This window comes from Lynx rufus, unplaced genomic scaffold, assembly GCF_022079265.1.
Source record: "Lynx rufus isolate CCGP_SWC_20201006 ecotype Redwood Valley unplaced genomic scaffold, mLynRuf1.p SCAF_18, whole genome shotgun sequence".
NCBI classification, from domain to species: Eukaryota; Metazoa; Chordata; class Mammalia; order Carnivora; family Felidae; genus Lynx; species Lynx rufus.
The window spans coordinates 4,818,054-4,841,060 of NW_025814832.1; the positions used below are offsets into that span (position 1 = coordinate 4,818,054).

At 50.2% G+C, this 23,007-nt stretch overlaps 1 pseudogene; it reads right to left on the minus strand.

The window, feature by feature from the left end:
• Positions 1–2,210: 2,210 nt before the first annotated feature.
• Positions 2,211–18,545, minus strand: LOC124513129 (40S ribosomal protein S25-like; annotated as a pseudogene).
• Between the last annotated feature and the right edge of the window lie 4,462 nt (positions 18,546–23,007).

Below are 23,007 nucleotides of genomic sequence, written 5' to 3' on the forward strand. Positions count from 1 at the left end.
GGGTGTCCGGGGCCCTGAATGTGCAGAAGATGCCAGAGTGAGAAAACCAGGAGCCGCAGAACTGGATCTGTACGTGGTCACCATACACACCGTGGCCCCGTTGCATGTCCCCATCGCTACCCCCCTTCCCCGCTCCCTTTGCCCCAGGTCAACCATCTGCCTTCACTCACCTAGATTCTTGCATTAACCTCATCCCCCGGCTCCTGGCACCCCACCTTGCCCCTCTTAATCTAGCCCTCCACGCTCCCGCCAGAGTCTTCTCTCTAAACAGCAAGTTGAACAGGCCAGTCCCCTACTGAAAATTCTGTAACAGCCACCCATTTCCTATTACGATAAAATCTCTTGGCACACAAGGCACTTTGCATTCTGGCCTCTGCTGGCTCCCGCAGCTCTAGCACGGGTCCCTTCTCACTGTGCTCTTCGGGGCCTGGCAAGGCTGAGCTGACAGAGCTTCCAGCATTCGCCATGATCGCTCCAAATTCTCCGACACCCCCAAGCCAACTTGGACGTCCTCTCTCCTATACTCCCTTCTCTGTCTAGTCTCCGTGATAACAATGAGCCAAGTATGTTGTAATTGTTTGCATGTCTGCCTTTCCCCTGAAGCTCCCGAAGGGGAAGGGGTCTGCTTTTGATTGTCATTTTCCACAGGTAATACACACATACCGAACAACGGTTACACTGTTCAGCAGAGAACACTGCGAAGAGGGTGTCTCCTCACCACCCTACCTTCAGCCACTCTGTTCTCTTCATCCCATGCAGTACTGAGACTTTCGATGGGTGTGCAAACACATTTAAACTGCACGTTCTTGGGGCGCCTGGGTGGCTCGGTCGGTTAAGCGTCCGACTTCGGCTCAGGTCATGATCTCGCGGTCCGTGAGTTCGAGCCCCGCGTCAGGCTCTGTGCTGACCGCTCAGAGCCTGGAGCCTGTTTCAGATTCTGTGTCTCCCTCTCTCTCTGCCCCTCCCCTGTTCATGCTCTGTCTCTCTCTGTCTCAAAAATAAATAAACGTTAAAAAAAAAATTAAAAAAAAAAAGAAAGAAACTGCACGTTCTTTTTTTTTTTTTTTTTTAACTTCAGAAGTAGCACACTACACAGCACCTTGCTGTTTCCATTTCCTGTATCGTGGCTCCCACATGAGTCAGATGGAGCCGGAACATTATTCCTGATGGCCGCAGAGTATTCCGTGCACGGAGAAAGCATTTAGGACAGAGAAGACACCCATGCATATTTTTTTTTAATGTTTATTTTTGAGAGAGAGAGAGCGAGCATGAGCACGTGGGGGAGGGGCAGAGAGAGACGGAGACAGAATCTGAAGCGGGCTCCGGGCTCCGAGCTGTCAGCACAGAGCCCGACGTGGGGCTCGAATTCATGAACCACAAGATCATGACCTGAGCCGAAGTCGGAGGCTTAACCGACTGAGCCACCCCGGCGCCCCGGCACCCATACACGTTTGCTGAAAGTATGGTAGGTTTTTCTGGCTGCCATAGGCACCCGGACTTGCGCGGCTCTCCAGCCATCTGGTATTGGGTGTTCGGGGTGGGGAGGTCTCATCAAGGCTGGCCTGGAGAGGTTTATCAAAGGCTGACAGAGCCCATCTTCAGGCCTGTAGGTAGAGGGGATACAACACCAGAGACCCTGGCTTCTCCTTCCTGCCATCCTTTTGTGTTTGCATTTGTCAAGTGGCAGATATTACAGTCAACTCTGCATCCCCAAGATACAAGCATCCCATTGCTACGCAGTCTCCGGGTAAGGAAGAAAGTCCTGTGAGTAAAAAACTAAATCACTACTTAGCTTGGGAAGGAAGCATCCACCTCGGACCCCACTAGGACAAAGGGAAATGCAGTAAAAATGAGGGGAAAGAGGGGCGCCTGGGTGGCTCGGTCGGTTAGGCATCTGACTTCGGCTCAGGTCATGATCTCACGGTCCGTGAGTTCGAGCCCCGCGTTGGGCTCTGTGCTGACCGCTCAGAGCCTGGAGCCTGTTTCAGATTCTGTGTCTCCCTCTCTCTCTGCCCCTCCCCTGTTCATGCTCTGTCTCTCTTTGTCTCAAAAATAAATAAACGTTAGAAAAAAAATTTTTTTAAATGAGGGAAAAGAAGCATTGTCATTGTCCTAAGGGAAAACTTCTCTGAAGATGAACACTGGAATCTTCTTTATTCTTTTACTTAATAAAGTTTTATTTTCCAAAGTGGACAGTTGGCAGGATCTGTTCATGAATCTTCACCAGCAGCTGGCACATCTCCACCCTTGCTGTTTCTGGTGTAAGTGACTTGAGCTCTGGGCTTTGAAACCAGGGACGCCTGGGTGGCTCAGTCGGTTAAGCATCCAACTTCGGCTCAGGTCATGATCTTATGGTTCGTGAACTCGAGCCCCGCGTTGGGCTCTGTGCTGACAGCTCAGAGCCTGCTTCGGATCCTCTGTCTCCCTCTCTCTCTGCCCCCCACCCCACTCTTGCACATGCATGCACACTCTCTCTCTCAAAAATAAACATTAATAGGGGCGCCTGGGTGGCGCAGTCGGTTAAGCGTCCGACTTCAGCCAGGTCACGATCTCGCGGTCTGTGAGTTCGAGCCCCGCGTCGGGCTCTGGGCTGATGGCTCAGAGCCTGGAGCCTGTTTCCGATTCTGTGTCTCCCTCTCTCTCTGCCCCTCGCCCGTTCATGCTCTGTCTCTCTCTGTCCCAAAAATAAATAAACGTTGAAAAAAAAAATTTAAATAAAAAAAAATAAACATTAATAAAAAAACGAGTCCTTTACCAAGGAGCTCCTGACGGGCAACCCTGGCCAGGGACCAGCACCCCCGCCCCCCTGAGTCTTCAGTCTCTCAGAGACAACAACTGGAGCTACAAGCTTATAGGTGGGAACTTCCTTAGAGTTTGTATATGTCATTTGTCAAATGAGATCAGGTTATTGAGCTTGTCCTGAACTATGCCTTTGGACCACTTCTCCTTTCTGGCCTTGCCCCCAGATTCGTTCACTGGGTCTTTGTCATTTTTGGACAACTTTCCAGCATCTTTTTCTTGTCGTCCTTGGGCAGCACTGAGAAGCTTAGAGAGTACCCGTCACCCCTGCAGCCTCGCTAAGATGTCAGACAAAAAGCAAATCCTCGGATCTTCTCTCTCTTTTTTTTTTTTTTTTAATTTTATTTATTTTGAGAGAGAGAGAGAGCTGGGGAGGGGCAGAGAGACAGGGAAGGAGAGAGGAAATCCCAAGCAAGCTCTGCACCCTCAGTGCAGAGCCCGAAGTGGGGCTCAGACTCACGAACTGTGAGATCCTGACCTGAGCCGAGATGAAGAGTGGGACGCTTAACCAACTGAGCCACCCAGGCGCCCCAGGTACTGGAATCTTCTCAATCTTGTTTCGAAGTCTTGCTATCCCAGCTATACACAAATATGTGTGCACATCTGCACACCCATCTGATGCTGGTGCTCTGAGACATACCGAGGTGTTCCCTAAGGAGGCATCTTGATACCTGTGCATGTCTGCATGGGTGTACATCCAGCACTGTGCTTTTGGAGAGGTCCCACTAAAACTTAGTAGACGTTAGGGGAAAATAGCAAATCAAAGAGTGCTGAGAATTGGCGTCCCCGTTCTGCCCCTTGGCGGTGAGGGTGTGTTTAGGACGGAAACAACATGTGAGACATCTGTCAGGAGCCTCTCCTCCCTTTTCTGGAGGGACTCTTCCATGGCTTTACCATGCTTCATAGCCTGGCTCTCGGGACACCCTGGGATTGGAATTTGCAGTGAGAAATGGGGGCAGGAAGAGTCAGGTGGCCTTCACATGGATTGGGCTGGTTTAACGTGACAAATAGCAACCCAAATTCACTAGCACGCAGGAAGACCAGCTCCAGGGATTCAGTGCTCTAATATTCCCCCGTTTTCAAGGAGCTATGGTCTTTCCCTCTCCTACCTGGGCAGCCTGATGTTGCTGTGCATTAGGGAATGTGGAGCTCGGGTCCCCCCAACACTATCCTGCCAAACGTAAGGTCAATGGAGGCAGAGAATCAGAGGGAAGCCTGAGGGAAAGGAGGAAAGGGAAAGGGAGGGAAATTCTAGATAGCAACTCCTATATCATCTTCGCTCCCCATCTCCCACTAGTTGCCTCCAGGCTGGCCTCCAAAGCCAGTCTGGCCCAAATCCTGAGTCTTAATGTCTGTAAGACTCATCTCCCTTACTCGGCTTTTCTCTCAGGTTCTTATTCTACTCTTTTTTTCTGTTTCTGCCTTGGGCCTCCTTCCTGTCCTTGAAATCAAGACAGAGGGGTATGAGGGAGGGACTTTGCAGAGAAATAGTAGGCTGCCAGGACCTGCCTGGGGGAGAGGCCTCGAGGCAGTAGAAGGGGGAGGGGAGCCTAAGGGAGCAGGGAATCTCAGGCACCAAAGCCACAAAGCTCTGCTTCTTAGTGGCAGCCTTAGTCCTCTTTTTCCTAATCGAGTATTTTATGGGACGTGTAAGCCCACTGGGGTCGGAAAGACATCACAGAGCTGTATACCTCCCTCCTCTCTCCTATGGCTGCTGATTTAGACAGGATATTCATGCTTGGGATTCACTGGCCTCTTGAATCTGTGGACAAGTGGCTTCCATCAGTTCTGGAAAGCGCCCAGCCATTATCTCTTCTCAAATATTTGCCTCTCCCCTATTTGTTCTTTTCTGTTCTTCTGGGATGCTAATTAAACATATACTAGGCCTCTGGCCACTGTATCTACTGTCTTCTCCATCCCACTCCCCTTTTTGTCTCTCCACACTGCATGCTGGGTAACTTCTCACTATTATCCTCCACTTTGCTAATTCTCTGTTCTACTGCATCGTGGCCGCTTTTAAATTAATGCGTTGGATTTTAACTGCAGTTACTATTTTTTTTAATTTTCGCTTAGAATTTATATTTGGGTTTTTTAAAGTCTATTTTGTTCCCTTGTGTAATTTTTTATTCCATGTAAATATTTTCAAGCTTGTCCTTTATTTCTCTGACCACAATAAGCATGGTTGTTCTATAGTCCATGTCCGATCGGTCTAACGTGTGAAGTCTTCTCAGGTATTTTTCATTTATCTCTTGTCTCTACGAGAAACATGAAACCTTATTTTCTTCTAAGCTTGTCTATCTTTAACCATGTTCTGGTAACTGCATTTGAACAAATTATTGCTTATTATACATTAATTTATTACATGTTCTTCCAAATAGATAGGAATACTCAGAATACAAAGGGGCTTTCCTCTGGAGAAGATTGTGCTTACTTCCATCAGATACAAGGGGCACCACCAGTCCCAAGCTATCTAAATGGAGTGCCTGGTCTGAGGTCCTCTGGATCATGCAGGAGTCCTTTGGGGTCTCAGTGGATTGAGGGGAAGATGCTCTATGAGATTCCCCACCACGTGGAGACACTGAGCATGGGTTTCTAACCCACTCACTCTCCCAGGTGATCAAAATGAAAGTTCAGATTTACTAGGATTGACAGATGCTCTTTCAGGGGAAAGTGCTTTGGTTTTCTCTTCCATGTTGGCCTCTTAATTCCTTGGTATTTTATCAACCCATTGGAGCTTTTAAGATATTTTTGATATCTTATCTAGCCCTTTTAGTTGATTTCACTGGGATAGTCGGTCCAAATAATTCAGCCTCACATTACCAGGTTTCCAACCTCAGTTGTAATCAGATTACTGGTACCCAACATATATCGGCTCTCCAGTTCCTCCTCCATTTACACTCCCCTGTTCCCTCCTCCTCGGATACAAAGAGGGACTACCTCCCCCAGAGGGCAGCAAGAGTGAGAATTTCAAAACAGCTACCAGAGAACCAGATTTAGGGGTGAACCAGCCAGACTTTGGCTGAAGGGCCGGTATACATGTGACCCTAAAGCATCATCATGAATCGGAATAAGATAGAATTTTGGGGCCCAGGTGGCTTCAAGGGAATCCCCATACTTGTTTGAAAGGAGGACTATTTTCATAAGATACAGGTGTAGGCTATGACCTCCAAAGTTAAAGGCCTTCAGCTGAAAGTGGGTCCTGCTTACGAACAAGCTTTTGTTTTAAAGAATGAAGCATGCAATTGCCTATCAGGGCTGCATTGCTCAGAACAATAGAGAAACGTGGTCCTCTGTTCATCCTTCTTCTTTGTAGTACCTAACCTCTTTAAATCAAATGTTGAACAAATATTTAAAGAAAATCAGTTTCTCTCTCTAAGTACAGCGAGAAACTGGCAACACAAGTTGCCTCTGGGGAGTGAAGCTGGGTGGAATCTTGTTACAGAAAAAGGCTTAGAAGAAAATGCTGTACAGGTAATTGCTGTCCTGAGGGGGCTCAGGGCATTGTCAGCATCCTGCTTGCATCGAAGCTCCCAACCGCAATCAGCGTTTGGCCGGGGTAGGATCAAAATCCGCAGAAAGGCCGGGGAACAGGTGAAAGGTGGTAGGCAGCATCTGGAATTTAGGGAGCATCAAAGGGGTGAGATTGTAGAGCCCACGCTGGGTCCCATCTCTGAGCAGGGTTCTCATACAGAACTTTGGAAGGATCCATGCCGAGCTCACAGTAGCTTGGCATCAGCCAACTGTTCCTTCTTCCTGCCTCGTCCTTGGCAGCCCTCTCTCTGTCTCTCTCTCCCTCTCTCCGTGTCTCTCCAACCCCCACCCCTCTCTCCCTCTCTCTGCCTTTCTCCCTCTCTCTCTACCGCTCTCATACTTGTCCACCTTTATTTTCTTAGTACTTAGAGGAGCAGAAGAAAGAAGGCTTAGAAAACATTTTGGGAGGAGTCCAGCTGTGTTTGGAACAGACTATCAGAGCTCCTTGCCCAGAATTCTGGAACGAAGGGAAAAAGCCAAGGTTTGTGGAATGGGCTGGGGAAGGTCTGCCTGGAACCCATCCAAAAGGCTTCCTGGACAACCCTGGTCCTTGTCATTGCCCCTCAATAATAACCCCTCGCCACATTGCATAAGCTTATCAAAAGTTTCATGGCGCCCACTTTATAGATATTCAACCTTCACAACAGCCCCGCGAGGTAGGCAGGGAAGGCATTTTTACCCCCATTTTGCAGACAAGGAAACTGGTAGCTAGTAGGTGACAGAGGCAGCATCCCAACCCCCACCCAGGACTTCAGGCCCCAAGCCTTTCTCCCCATCCAGAGACAGGTCCAATGCTCTCATCCCAGAGCATCCTGCGTCCCGGGCTCAGTGCTTCTCTGAAGAAGGGCAAGGAGGTGGCTCATTCCATGCTGCAAATCACAGCATTCCCTACCCCTCCCCTGCAAAGAAAGAGAAGGAACATGACCCCCAATGGGAAGAAATTCTAAAGCAGCCCCCAGGGACCTCTGGAGAAGCTGTTTGATTTATTTCGGTCCCTACTGGTATTCTGTGCCACATTTATAAACGTCAGCGCCGGAAATGAAGTTCCCACTGCCCTGGCAGCTGCTGGTTGCTGCTGTTGCTCACTAAGGGTTCAGATAAAGTGTTCCCCCCTCCCCTTGATTGATAGAGAGCTGAGAATAAAAGAAAACTAAAAGCCCCCTGGAGCATTGATGGAAGGGAGGGGGCAGCTTCTCAGGAAGAGAAAGGGAAGTGATCTAGAAAAGGCTGATATTAGTGGAACAGAGAGGGTGTGTGCACGTGTGTGTGTGCGTGTGTGTATGAGGAGGGGAGAGAGAGAGAATAAGGAAAAGATCCAGTTTTTAAGGCCACGTGGAAAATAAATACTTTCCGCTCATGTAGACAGAGGAAAAGTAGTGAAATCATAGTTTGTTTCAGGGGCTCTGACACAAGATGGAAGAAAGGTGGTCTTTGTAACCTCTGGGTTTCTACTCTTCCCTGAGCAGAATTTGCTATCTTCTAGGGTCTGGGCCAGGGAAAGAGAGTGGCAGAGACTGAGAGAAGAGAGTGGGAACAAAATAAAAGGTACAAGATTCCCAAAGGACCACAGAGAGCCAAGGCTTTGTTGTTATTAACCGAACCAGTGGCTGAGATTGAAGCATCCCTGCTGGGAGCGGGCTGTGGTTCCGTAGATACTGGTGTGCACATTTTTGCAATAACGCCTTCTCTTGCGGGTCTCCTAAATCCGTGATGCTTTCTGGTCTCTGAGAAATGCTGGTCGGGACCAATTCCACCAGTCCTGGCAGAGCACCTAAGGGACTCAGCAGTTAACCAAGGGATGGCTTCAGTGATCCCCAAAGCAGCAAGACCTTTAAAAGTCACTTTTAATCAGATTGTTTTGTATCTTCATGTTAACACATACTAAGTCAAATCTTCCCAAATGACTATCGTTCTCTTCAAAGTCACCCACTTGAGAGGCCTTGTAGTTAACCCACTGACACGCGCTATGTGGCGTAAATCATCCTGGAGGGCAATTTGATAAATACTTCATGGCCAGTTTATAACCCAGGCAATAAAATGTCATATTGCTTGATAGAGATTCCTTCCTCTGCCTTAACATATTTATCACACCTGTTTCCTGGTAACGTTTGGCTCCTTCCAAGCACCATATCCTCATCATGCTGCTAGCTCAGAGTGGTGTGAACCCGCCCTTGGAGGACACGACAATTCACTGAGGGGGTGGAGATATAACTGTTAGCATAAGAGAGAAACACACAAGAGGGAGAATAGTGACATTAATGTGATGGGTATCTGGGTGGGGTTTTGTTTCTTTTCAGTTTCCTTACACAGATAGAAATGTTTCTGTGTTTTAAAAAGCGTGACGTAAACAAAATGGGATATATTTATACAATGGAATATCATCCAGCCTTAAAAAAGAAGGAAATTCTGACACATGCTATAACACGGGTGAACCTCGAAAACATTGTGCTGAGTGAAATAAGCCAGTCGCTTGGGGCGCCTGAGTGGCTTGGTTGGTTGAGCATCCAATTTTGGCTCAGGTCATGATCTCGAAGCTCAGGAGTTTGAGCCCCACATCAGGCTCTCTGCTGTCAGTGTGGAGCCCACATCGGATCCTCTGTCCCCCTCTCCCTCTGCTCCTACCCTGCACACTCTCTCTGTCACTCTCAAAATAAATACACTTAGGGGCGCCTGGGTGGCTCAGTCGGTTGAGCATCAAACTTCAGCTCAGGTCATGATCTCACAGCTCGTGGGTTCGAGCCCCGCGTCAGGTTCTGCGCTGACAGCTGGGAGCCTGGAGCCTGCTTCAGATTCTGTGTCTCCCTCTCTCTCTGCCCCTCCCCTGCTTGTGCTCTGTCTCTCAAAAATAAATAAACATTTTTAAAAATACACTTAAAAAAAAGCGCCAGTCACAAAAAGGATAAATACTATATGATTCCACTTATACAAGGTACCTAGAGTAGTCAAGTTCATAGAGACAGAAAATAGGTTGACAGTTGCCAGGGGCTAAGAGAACGGAGAGTGGGAATCAGTGCTTAATGGGTACAGAATTTCAGTTTGGAAATGAAAAAGTTGTGGAGACGGCCAGTTCTGATGGTTACACACCAATGTGAACGCGCTTAACGCCACTGAACTGTACCCTTAAAAAGTGGTTAAAATGGGGGGCACCTGGGTGGCTCAGTCAGTTAAGCATCTGACTCTAGATTTTAGCTCGGATCATGATCTCACGGTTCGTGGGTTTGAGCCCCACACCGGGCTGTGCACTGACAGTGCAGAGCCTGCTTGGGATTCTCACTCTCTCCCTCTCTCTCTGTTCCTCCCCTGCTTGTGCTCTCTCTCTCTCTCAAAATAAAGAAGTTTTTAAAAAAATTTTTAACGTTTATTTATTATTGAGAGACAGAGCGCGAACAGGGGCGGGGCAGAGAGAGAGGCAGACACAGAATCGGAAGCAGGCTCCAGGCTCCCAGCTGTCAGCACAGAGCCCGACGTGGGGCTCGAACTCACAAACCGCGAGATCATGACCTGAGCCGAAGTCGGATGCTTAACCGACGGAGCCACCCAGGCGCCCCAAAATAAATAAGTTTTTAAAAAGTGGTTAAAATGGTAAATTTTAGGTTATGTGAATTTTACCACCAAAAAAAAAAAGCATGGATAACAAAATCAAATCTAGTCTCAAAAGGTGAGGATTTGCCATCACTGATGCTATTCAAAAGAATGTGCTGGGCCAACGACCAGAGAGAAAGGCCCAAAATATTCTTTTCTCTGGATCAAAACAGCACTGGGGGTCAGGCAGGTAGCTGTCACTCCTGCTGTGAACCGGTTCCAGGGAGGAACCACACTTCCTCCAGGGCTTCTGTCCTCACACCTCCTATACAGTTGTGAACCTGCCGGGGCAGAACCATTCTCCCAGCCCTGGAATGTTCCACAGCACAACCTGGGTCTCCCTGACCCAGCCCGCGGGGACTGGCCGGATCCCCTGGCAGCACAAACAAGTCTTGGTTCTGCTGGCCAGGCGGCTGCTGAGGTGGCTTTTTAATCCCCCAGCCGTGCCTTCCTAGTGATTGCTTTTATTAGGAAATGTAATGAAAAAGACTATATGAAGCCCCTGCCAGAAAAAAAAAAAAAAAAAAAAAAAAGCTAATAAGATTTTGCACCAAGTGTGGCGAGAAAAGAAAGGGGGGAAAAAGCACATTAGGAGTCAGATAATGAGATAAATGAAAGACCGCAGGGAAGATCATTTTTGCAGACTTGCCGGATGGTTGTAAAAATTTTAATTTGCTGAATTCTCTTTTTTCGTCGTCTCTGACTCTCCCCATCTCTCTCACTGGCTTTCCGACGCCCCGAATCTTGTCCCTGTCTTTCTCTCTTCGCGTCTCCCTCTCTTCTGTGGCTGCTCCCCCTCTGCTTCAGCTCTTGCTTTGTGGGTGCGCGTGCATGTGCATGTGCGTGGGTTTCCTTTCACCTCTCAGGACTTGGGCAGGAGGCTGGCACCTTGGGCAGCGAGTCAGAAGGAGCGAGAGGACAAAGGACTGCAGCTCCCCACCCCCCTTCTGGGAGCTGCTGTGATTCGGCTGAAGGGAGAGAAAGAGGGAGAGATCAAGGGAAGAAGGAGGAGAAAAACGGGACTGCGGAGGAAGGACAGGAGATCAAAGAGCAGAGAAGTAAGGAGGAAGAGAAAGCCCCCGCTGCTCCCGCAAATCGATTCTCTGCAATGCCCGCCTTCCCGTCTGTGCTCCGAGCCGCTGAGCAGAATGCCACCACCGTGGGATGCCAGGCCTGAACAGAAGGGCTCTGGGGCACGGGGCAGGCGCAAGGGCCAGGCTGCTAGGGACCACTGGGCCTGCCTTGCCCTGTGGGGAGAGGTCTCGCTTCCCCAGGACGCCCCCTCTCACACATCCAGGCTTTGAGGAGGTCCTCTCCAAAATCGGGCTCTGGTCCTTGCTTTGGCCGACTCCTTCCCCCTGTCCCACACTCGGGAATTCTCCTGCGTTTCTTTGCTCCTCTGCAGAAATCCCAGTCCACGCTGCAGTTGGAGGGCTGGAGAGTGGACACGATGAATAGCTTCCCCAGGGGGAGGAGGAGCCTGAGAAAGTACGGGAATGAATGGCTCAGGGTGGAGACACATTGTCAGTTATTAGGAAAATCTCTCTCGCTCTTCCATCCCTTGTTCCTTCCCCAGTGGGGACGATGTGCTCTGCTTCCTCCCAGGGAAGACTTCTCTCTCTGTGCTCTGCCTCCAGCAAAAGTGTGCTGTCGGCTACCTAGGGGATGGGCGTTTCCTCCAGCGGCCACTGCAGAAAAGAGAGCCGTGAAAATCGGCAAGTCGCAAGTCCTGGGAAGGAGAGGACATCTCAGAAGGGGGTGTGGGGACTCTGGCAGTGGGGCCCCGAGCTGGCGGGACAGAGTAGTGATAGGCAGTCCCAAGAGGGAGGATGGAATTGGCTCAAGGTCAGTGGAGGGGCGGTAGGGCGGGGGGGGGGGGGGGGGAACGGATTGCAACTTGACTGGAGTGAAATAAGCTGGGAATAAAAGCAAATGCACATGGTGTTTCCTACGCTCCTCACCACAGTCCTGTGAAGTTGGTACTATTGTTAACATCTCCATTTTATACATGGGGAAACTGAGGCACGGTGCGAGGTTAACCACATCTTTCTACTTCCTCTCCAGAACAGGAGACAAGTTTGGCAAAGTATCGGAGACTACGCAAGAGGGAGAAGAGCACTGTGGTTGAGAATGTGAACTTTTGGGCCAGACAGCCCCAAACGGACTAGCAGTGGGACCTTGGATGAGATCCTTAGAACTTAAGGTCACCCCTCAGAGCAACGTGAAGAAAACTGAAAGCATGTCAGTTACACATGGACACAGTGCCTGGCCTCTGAGCTCAGTCAGTGTCAGTGCTTAACGTCGTTACTCCCTACTACCCAGTGCTTGGCAGCTGGCAAGCCTCAGCTTTCCCTCTCTGGTCTCCCACTGGAGGGGGAAACGCTGGAGATGGGTCCTCCCCCGGATCAACTTCTTAGGGGCGCACAGTCCTGCAGACAGGCCTCAAAGAGCTTCAGCACCCACAGCACAGCCCCTCACCCCAGAGCCTCCCTCCCCTGCTCTGATCTGGTGATCCCAGGGGTTCCCAGGCCTCGGGAGCACCCCCCAGTACTGTGACTCAGTGAATTGTTCAGGGAATGTGTCGCCCTCCTTCCCTGCCTCCTTCCCTCCCCTGGCCCCTGCTTTTCTCTTGATGGAGAAGGCACAAATTAGGCAGAAAGAAAAATGTTGACAGTTCCCAGCCCTCCCTTGCTGGGGATAAAGAGAAATACGTTAACCGTTGAAGCTTTAGGCGGATCAAACACAGTTTGTGAGTTGCTTCAAATGTATTATTCATCTCACCAATGAGATGCAGTCTTGGGCTTTCTCTTGTCGCCCCATCAAGAGGAAACCTCGGCCACTGGGGAGATGCTGGGCTCCAGAGAGGAGGGGGCACCTTCAGAATGCCATCTTTTCAGCATTAAATCAGTCAGTGGGTCTCCAGTCCTTCTTGTTCCTCTCGAAGCTTTCCGAATGGTATGGGTCAACTTAACCAGAGTCTAAGGATGCAAAATCTGCAGGTAAGACCCACAGAATTGGGCACAACAAACACGTGGAATCAAAGAGTAACTGTGACACTCAGAGGCAGGAGCTGGAGATGTGTGACCCTGGAAGGTCCTCCATGTGCCACTTGAACTTGAGGGATGTAACTGTCATGGGCTCGAAGAGCTCTAAGAGAAGGCATCGCAGCCATGCCATGAGCTCTAAGACACACTGCACTCCCCCTATAGTTGGATGCCTGGAGGAAGGATCTGGATTCAGACACAGCTCTTAGGCTTGTGATTTGGACAGGTGGACGCCCCTGAGGGTTCTACCTTCTTTCCTTGCCCCTCCTCCTTTCCCCTTTGGCCACTGAGGTCCCCTGCGGACTCCTGCCCACCTCCCACGGTTCTGAGGCACCAGGGCAAGCTTCGCAAATCACACACTGCCCCTTCCTAAGCCTCACCCAGAGAAGAAACCACCCCGGCGTCCCATGATCTTGCCCCACTATCTCACAAGCCTTTCATTTGTGCTATGCTGAGCATATCAGTAGGAAGTGGGGATAGGGACTGGGCACTGCTGGTGGAATGGAATGTTAGAACAATCCAGAAGGAAGGGATTTTGACATGATGTATCAAAAAGCCTTAGAGTGGGGCGCCTGGGTGGCGCAGTCGGTTAAGCGTCCGACTTCAGCCAGGTCACGATCTCGTGGTCTGTGAGTTCGAGCCCCGTGTCAGGCTCTGGGCTGATGGCTCAGAGCCTGGAGCCTGTTTCTGATTCTGTGTCTCCCTCTCTCTCTGCCCCTCCCCAATTCATGCTCTGTCTCTCTCTGTCCCAAAAATAAATAAAAACGTTGAAAAAAATTAAAAAAAGCCTTAGAGTGTACATTCTCTTTGACCCAGCAATTCCATCTCTTAGAAAATGCTCCAAGGAGGGGCACCTGTGTGGCTCAGTCAGTTAAGCCTCCGACTTCAGCTCAGGTCATGATCTCACTGTTCCAGCCCTGCACTGGGCTCCATGCTGACAGCTCAGAGCCTGGAGCCTGCTTCAGATTCTGTGTCTCCCTGTCTCTCTGCCTGTACCCCACTTGTGCTCTCTCTCTCTCTCTCTCTCTCTCAAAAATAAACATTGAAAAAAAGTTTATAAAAAAAGTTAAAAAAAAAAAAAGATGGGGTGCCTGGTTGGCTCAGTCGGTTGAGCGTCCGACTTCAGCTCAGGTCATGATCTCACCGTTTGTGAGTTCGAGCCCCGCGTAGGGCTCTGTGCTGACAGCTCAGAGCCTGGACCCTGCTTTGGATTCTGTGTCTCCCTCTCTCTCTGCTCCTTCCCCACTCACTCTCTGTCTCTCTCTCTCTCTCAAAAATAAATAAACATTTTTAAAAATTAAAAAAAAAAGACACTGCTCCAAGGAAACACTGGACAAGTGTGTAAAAGTGTGTAAAAATGGGGCACCTGTGTGGCTCAGTTGGTTAAGCGTCCGACTTCGGCTCAAGTCACCATCTCACAGTTCATGGGTTTGAGCCCTGCGCTGACCTCTATGCTGCCGGCTCAGAGCCTGGAGCCTGCTTTGGATTCTGTGTCTCCCTCTCTCTCTGCCCCTCCCTTGCTCGTGCTCATCTCTGTCTCTCAAAAATAAACGTTAAAAAAATTTTTTTAAATAAAAATTAAAAAACTACAAAAATGTCCATCCCAGCTTTGTTGATAATGGCAAACCCATCCTAAAACCAGTCATAAAGGATTGGTCACATAGTAGCCTTCTGATGCAGTCATTGAAAATCAGATTCTACAATATGGGGTGGGCGGAGTCATATGCAAATATATTTTCATTCCAAAACAATTTTCAGATAATAGAGGTAGAGCACCCGCCCCCCACCGAATCCTAACCCAATCCCATTCCTCTCCTCAAAGTACTCATTATTAGCAGTTTAGCATGTATCCTCCCTCTCAGGCTGTTATTTTGAAGAATTGTATTTAATGTAAACAAATAAATAACTCAGGTTATGCAAATTTGTAACTAGAGATGTATGTATGCAAAGAGAAAAGTCTTGCTGATTATACATCAAAATGTCAACAGTATTCAACCCGAAACAGTGGGACTCTATGTGATTTTTACTTCCTTCTGCAGGAGTTAGGGTATTTTCTACATGAACAGAAAAGAAACAATGCTATTTTAAAATGCAGTAAGGGGAGCCTGGGTGGCTCAGTTGGTTGTGTGTCTGACTCCTGATTTCGGCTCAGGTCATGATCTCACAGTTGTGAGATTGAGCCTCATGCCAGGCTCTGTGCTGACAGCATAGAGCCTGCTTGGGATTCTCTCTCTCCCTCTGCTCCCCCTCAAAAAATCTGCTCAAAAAATATATATATAGTAAAACACAAGGAATTGGAAACATTGGCCGCCTCTGAGGAGTGAGAGAGACTATTCATCAGGCACTCTTTTACATCTTTTGAATTTTGCACCTTGGGCACGGATTACCCATTCAAAATGCGGATAAAATTTTTAAAAATTTAATATGGCAATAAAATAAAATGAGGGGGCTGGTGGAGAAGACCTCCAAAGGGCAGCATGCCCTGATATTCTGGGAATCCGTAAAATCCTTCAAGCTGTCGTTATAGCTTCTGAATCTGCTCAGGATTCACTCCAATAGGTGCTAGTCTCTTTCTGTCTCACCAGGCAAGGAATTAGGGCCTATAACCTGGAAGAAATGAGGTAGGGTCTAAAATAAACCAGGCTGCCAGCCAGAAATAACTTTGTAATAATTTACAGCATAGCAACAGTAATGGCTCGGTTGAGCCCGTTCTCATACTTTTTCAAAGTATTTTTCATCTCCCTTTAGTTCTCCAAATTTTTCTTGAGGCTACCCGCTGCCATCAGGTTCCTGGGCAGGAAAAGAGGGGGCTGAAGACCTAACGGGCCATTGTTTGAAGTCAGCCCGAAAGATCCATATTTGCCAGGACTGGATGTTGGGTCTCAGACAAGAGTCCCTTCTCCCTCCTTCCCGGGGCCCATCAGCTCCATCTGCCCTCAGCTCCCGTCTCCTATCTCCTGCCTCAGGCTCCTAATTTTTTTTTTTTAATTTTTTTTTCAACGTTTATTTATTTTTGGGACAGAGAGAGACAGAGCATGAACAGGGGAGGGGCAGAGAGAGAGGGAGACACAGAATCGGAAACAGGCTCTAGGCTCCGAGCCATCAGCCCAGAGCCTGACGCGGGGCTCGAACTCACGGACCGCGAGATCGTGACCTGGCTGAAGTCGGACGCTTAACCGACTGCGCCACCCAGGCGCCCCCTCAGGCTCCTAATTTATAAAAGGAGGGTAATCAGCCTTGCCCCAGAGACTGGCAATGGGACATGGGTGATGGTTGATAGACTGTAGGCAAGAGACTGGGTCCCCAAAGCTGGAGCAGCTTCCAGACAGCCACAGGGCAGGAGGATGTAGATGGCAGGAAGGGGGCTCTCTGAGGCCTGGCATAACCACTATTTATCAACGGATGACAGACATTTTTAATTGACCATGTTATGAGAGGTACGGGAGATGATGAGTATCTGTGTATGAGGACACAGGCAGCCCGCCCAGCCTAGAACATGCTCCATGGGGTATTAATTCCCTCCCCTGGAAAGCCTCCTCCCCGGATCCCCTCCAGACCTACTGGTCCCCCTTCTTCCTCCGAGCTGCCCTATGTTTCTGACACTCATACATCTCCCAGTACTGTAATCTCGGGTGCCTGTTTCGCACACAATCTCACCAGACCGAATTCCTTGAGGGCAAGATTAGTATCCAAGTCATTTCCATATGTCACATAGTAGGTCCTCAGAAACTACTTCCTGAATAAACAAATCGATGCAATTTTTGGACCCATGATCCTTGCAAAGTCTCACCAGGCTGTCTCTCACTCCTGGCACAGAGGCTGCCCCAAGACCCGAGCTCCCTGCCCAAACTCACTCCAAACCTGACCCAGAGGAGGTAGGAGCAGAGAGATGTGGGGGGTGCATGGTGTGGTGACGAGTGGGCTGGGCTGTGGTCCTGGCCATCAGAGCCTTAACCGCCCTGGACTCAGCTCCTTCATCTATACGTGATCACTAGATCAGATCAGGAGTGGGAAACTCAAATACCTGCCGAGAGAGAATCAAAGAGTGGAAGAGACCGTAGCTGGGTAGCAGGCACGTCCCTTACCAGCTGGCCATTGTCAATTGATACAAGACTGTGGGTCAAGTGTGGCGAGATTTTATTTTTCAAGGCAGCCAGAAATCAAGGGTTTTTTTTTTTTTAATTTTTTTCATCTTTATTTATTTATTTTATTTATTTTTTTTTTAATTTTTTTTTTAACATTTATTTATTTTTGGGACAGAGAGAGACAGAGCATGAACGGGGGAGGGGCAGAGAGAGAGAGGGAGACACAGAATCGGAAACAGGCCCCAGGCTCTGAGCCATCAGCCCAGAGCCTGACGCGGGGCTCGAACTCACGGACCGCAAGATCGTGACCTGGCTGAAGTCGGACGCTTAACCGACTGCGCCACCCAGGCGCCCCTCATCTTTATTTATTTTTGAGAGAGAGACAGAGTGTCAGCAAGGGAGGAGCAGAGAGAGAGGGAGACACAGAATCCGAAGCAGGCTGCAGGCCCTGAGCTGTCAGCACAGGGCCCGTTGCAGGGCTGGAACCCAGGAACCGTGAGATGGTGACCTGAGCCGAAGTCAGACGCCCAACCGAATGAGCCACCCAGGGGCCCCCAGAAATCAAGATTTTTATATGAAGTCTCCTGAACTGGTCAACCACAAATCCATAGGCCCTATTTGCAGCCTGGAGGCCACCAGTATGGGATCCAAATGCCCTCACCTCCTTTCCAACTTCGAGCTCTTAAATTCTCTGCATTTCAAGAAAGTGGCCTGAATACTTGTGTTTCTGGAGTAACCTTGAAGGGCAAGACCCAAAGTCCAGGCCTCATTCTGGCCACCAGGCCTCTGGCAACTGCCATCCTGACTCCCAAATTGCTACCTTATGCAAATGTGTCCCCTGTCGGCCACCAACTGCCCCCCCCAATGCCCCACCGCCACCACAGCGGGCAGAGATGGGGGAGGAGGAGCCAATGGCCACTTGTCCTGGGGTGGGCCAGAGTCAGCCCCTCACTTCCTGACCTTCAAAGCGCCTCTTCTGGGCGCAGACCTAGGCCCCGCGGCGGGCGGGCAGGCGGGCAGGGGGTGGGGGGATGCGAACCTGCCACCTCACCTTGCCCCTCACGGGCGGGGCCCACCGGTGATACCGTCTCACCTAATAAATTCCTGTCAGAGAAGCTGTCAGGGCCTGGGAAATAAATAATGATATTTAACATTTTGTAATAACAACAATTAACCAGTAAATAATGTCCTTTAAACTGCAAACGCCGGAGTAAATTAATTCTTCTAATGAGCTGTCAGGCACGGAGGGAAAAAAAGTACCCGTCTCCTTTGGTGCCACGCGGCTGCCGTGTGAGCAGCGGGGGGAAGCTCACCTCCGCCCCGGGAGCTCATTACCGGGAAGCACGCGGCGCGGGTTTCCCGGGGAATCGGCGGCCCCGCCCGCCCCCACGTGGCGCCGCGCCGCCGCCTGTCCTCTCCGCACCCCGCGCCCCGGGCCCGGCCGCCCCGCGCCGCGCACCGCCAGGTGCCTGTTGCGAACGAGCCCGCGCCGCGCGGCCAGCATTTCAATTAGAGCCGCCCGGCTCCCTCGCCTTCCCTCGCCTGGGCCCTTGGGCCGCGCTCAGCCTCGAGGTGGCCGGGGGTTAGGAGCCGGGGGACAGGGGAGGGGGAGAAGCCGGTGCGCGGCCCCAGTCCTTGCTGCGTGACCTTGGAGAGCTTCCCTGCCCTCTCTGGGCGGGGATGTCGTAAATGGAAATGTGAAGCTAATCAAACCAGATGTGATTACTTCTGAGCTCCCCAGAAGCCCGTGACCGTAAAAAGACACCTAAGAGTAAGGCAGCTCTTTATGTACTGATTCGGAGTAATCTCCAAGATATATTGTCAGGTGACAAAAGCAAGGCACAAAACAGTGAGCAGAGTGTGCTACATCTTGTGTATTAAAAATAGGACTAAAGAAAGAGAATATGGGTCCCTATTTGCTTGTATATGTCTAGACAGGAAACACATAATGTGTGCTTGCCTCCGGGGAGGGCAACTGGGAGACTGGGGGGTGGGAGGGGGCGGGTTGGGGAGGGGCTTTTCACTGACTAGGCTTCCGTCCCCTTATTTTCGGAACCACGTGCAGCTATTAGCTGTGCAAAAAAAAAAAAAAAAAAAAAAGACAAAGCCACACACAGCAGAGGTCATCTTGTCTCTCAGTAGCTTTCAGGAAGTGGGAGCCACAGGGGGAGGGCTGAACTGAGACCCTGCCTGAAGCCCCTCCGGAGAGGGGGCACTGCTAACCCAAGCTAATGAGTCAGGAAGTCCTTGCCAGTGTCTAATCCCCTTCTCTCCTGCTACAGTTTGAGTGCCTTTCCAGGTTCTGTATTTGGTGGGTGGAAGGGCTGATGGTTTTATGCAGGACCAGGGACAAGGGGGTGACAGGGGGGCAGCCGCTGTCTGGCAAAGAGAGACGGCAGGCGATCACCGCCCTCTGCAGCCACATAGGCCTGGATTTGAGTCTGCTTTTGTCACTTGCTAGCTGTGTGGTGTTGTGTGTCACCCTCCATTGCTAGGCTGCAGAATCCAGACGTCCCTGCCCCCCTCGGGGAGGACAGAAGGTGCTGAACCTGATGCGCAGGGAGCCAGGCCCAGGGCTTGATGGAACCACCTGGGGCGGGGCAGGGGGAAAGGGCTGCTGCTGTGGGGCTGGGGGTGGGAGAAGGACGGAGACGGAGAGCTCCCAGGCCCCCTTCTCCGTCTGACCAGCTCCATTTTCATCTGCTGGTATCCTCGCCTTCCTCGTAAGGTGTCTCCCGACTAGAGAGGTTCTTAGCTAAAATATATTTGAAAAGCCCTGACCTCGGCCATTTAGAACACACTGCTGCCCGTCCCAGGCCCAGCTCCTCACCACCTAGATACATTAACAGGACTGAGGGAGGGAAGGGGAGAGGTGTGGTGTGGGAAGGTGGCCAGCTTGGCCTCCTGACCCTCCCGTCTCCTCAACAGCCTCAACTCAGGGACCTAGAACATCGGGGTGGAAGTTCAGGGAACGGTTGCTGATTGTGAGAATTCCTGAGACAGTCTCCCTTCCCCGGCAGCCTGGAGGAAGAGGCAATGGCTTCATTTCACCTGACAGGATCCAGGGAGGGGGAGAATGAGGGCATCTCTGGCGTCAGCTTTAAGACCGTGTTGGTGACTAAGGCATGAGGAAGGGAGTCTAACAGATCTGGATTCAAATCTAGACTCCATCACTTATAAGCTGTGTGACTCCGGACAAGTTGCTTAACTCTCTGAGCTTTGGTTTCCTCTTCTACAAAATGTGGAGAATGGCTCCCCATCTCTTGGGGCCGTTGTGAGGGTTAAGATGGCGTGTAAAATACTTAGCATAGTGCCTGGACATAAAGTAAGCACCCGGTAAATGGCTGTATCTGTTCTGGGGAGCTTTTTTGCTGCGCTGCTAGAACAGATTCCATCTCCAGGATCAAGAAGGGCCGTTGTCCTGCTGCCTGAGGTAGGCAGACCACCTCTACAGCTCCCCGATTTGTGAGGCAGCCCAGAAAGGCCTCCAGGTTTGGTTTTTGCAGAGGGCAGCGGAAAAATCGGAGCTGAAGCCAGCAAAACAAGGATCCCAGCAGCGGGTCTGAGTCAGCTCCTCTTGGGTCTGGGGGTTCAAGAGCCTTCCTCAAGGTCACACGGCCACCTAAGCGTCCTGTCCTCCCTGTGACTGCCTCAATGGCCTGGGTCCTCTGAGGGCCCGCCCGGGCACCTGTGTACCTGGAACACCAGCTGGGAGGGTGGGGTGTTCCAGTGCGCAGAGGAAGCTGGGTCTCAGCCACACGGAAATTAAAACCAGCTTGCCCAGTGCTGAGTTACCATGTCGCCTGAAATCAGATTGATTTCTTGGGCTTGTTGTGACGGCAGTGTTACAATTGATTCGTCTGGATGGCAGTGAGTTTATCTATTTGGAGCTGTCTGTCATTGATCTGAATAAGCTTCTAAAATAGCCCAAATACCTGGTGAGGGCGAGGTCACCACCAAGCGCGGCTCAATATTAATTATAATAATGAACAGGCATGAGGAGGGTTGGTTCATTGCCTGCCCCGCAGGGCTGGCCTCTGTGAGCTTTGGTGTTTAATATTCATTCCTCCATGCAAAGAGCTAGTGGACAGTCCTAAACTGAGTCAAATCCGCATGGGAGGTGGGGCCGTTCTCTGCTTCCATGGGACCGAGAAAGAACTGGGGCTACTGAAACAAGACTTGAAACAAGTCAAGAAGGACTTCCCAATGGCTAAACGTGGATGGAGAGAGCCTATCGTTCACTTATGAGCCAGGACAAGTTGTTTCTTTCTGCGTCTGTTTCCTCCATAAAATGGGGATTATAATATTTGCTTCTCAGAGCTTCTGTTCCCTCTGCCTCTGGCTGAAAAAATAAGACAAAACAAAACACCGGAAGCCTCTTCTGGTTCAGGGAGAAGCAGAAAGGTCCCACTTTAGGTAAAAAAAAAAACCACCTGCCTTGCTCAGCCTTGGCACGGAGTAAGCATTCAATCGATGGAGTTGCTATTATCATAATTATTGATTCAATGAATATTTATTGAGCGCCTGCTACCTGCTTGGCCTTGAGGAAAAACTAGTGCACAAGCCATTATCCCCTGCCTTTAAGGAGACGAAACCTGGGTTACTATGGGAATCAGGACGTCCCCCTTGCTATAGGCTCTCAGGAACAAGGGAGAGCCCTGTGTCTCGGAGACAGCTTAGAAGTTGCTCCCGGAGGCAGGTGGATGAACATGAAGGCCTCGTGGGGGTGGCGGCAGGTCCCAAGCAGTGTTACCCAGCAGAAGACAACTCTATTAAAGATCAGTCAGCGAGAGCCCCTCCAGAAAAGCATTCTTCCAGAAACAAGAGGATCCTCCACTCTAAGGATCTAGAGGAAATGTGATCAGACTTGGGGTTCAGGTCTGCACGAAGCAAAGAATAACAAGCTGCCACTAGCTGACATGCAGCAAGGAGCATGGAGGTTTAATCAACATAAGGACTTCCTGGTGGAGGTTTGGAGAGCAGTGAAGGAGACTCAGGATGGAGAGACTTCCAGGCCCGTCTGGGAGCCGGGTCTGCTGTCTTCCCGGAGACATCCCTTCCTCTGTTCCTGCAAAGCTCTCCTCTCTCCTCCAGCTTGCGGCTGGCAGGGACCCCCATGGCCAGCCTTAAGAGAAACATCAGAAGAAAGTTAATAGCGAAGCGCTCTGGCGGATCTAATTGATTTTTTTTCCTATTGGTTCCCTAATATAGGCAACACTGTTCCTGCCGCTTTTCTGGGCTGGAGATTATGTCATAAATAAAGAGATTTGCTCCCTATTTCCATGTGCTTATCTTTAATAAGTTAAGAACTCAACAAGCTTTAGGAGGACTTGAAATGAGCAAGGGATCCGGTGGTGGCTTCGGCTGTGGCGGCGGCCGTGGCAGCCACAGCTTTATTTCAGTAGAGGGGGAGGCAGGTGGCTGAGGCTGGTGGGGGGAGAATTTGCATTCTCTGGGCTGCACTGGATCGAGGCTCAGCTGGGAGAAGACAGTGGGGGAGGAAATTCGTGGTGGCAGATGTGGCAAAATGGATGGACAGGACCCATGAGGCTTGGGTTACCATGGGAGTTAAGAGTCAGGTAGCCTGAGTTCAAATCCCAGTCCCATCATTGCTTACTAGCTGTGTGGGCTTGGGCTGTGTTACTTAGCCTCTCTGTCTCTCCTCATTTTTTTAAATGTTTGTTTATTTTTCAGGGGGATGGGAGGGGCAGAGAGAAAGGGAGAGAGACAATCCCAAGCAGGCTCCATGCCGTCAGCACAGAGCTCGATGCGGGGCTCGAACTCACGCACTGTGAGATCATGACCTGGGCCAAAACCAAGAATCGGACGCTTAACCGACGGAGCCACCCAAGCACCCCTCTTTCCTCGTTTTATTTTATTTTATTATTATTATTTTTTTAACATTTATTTATTTTTGAGACAGAGAGAGACAGAGCATGAACGGGGGAGGGGCAGAGAGAGAGGGA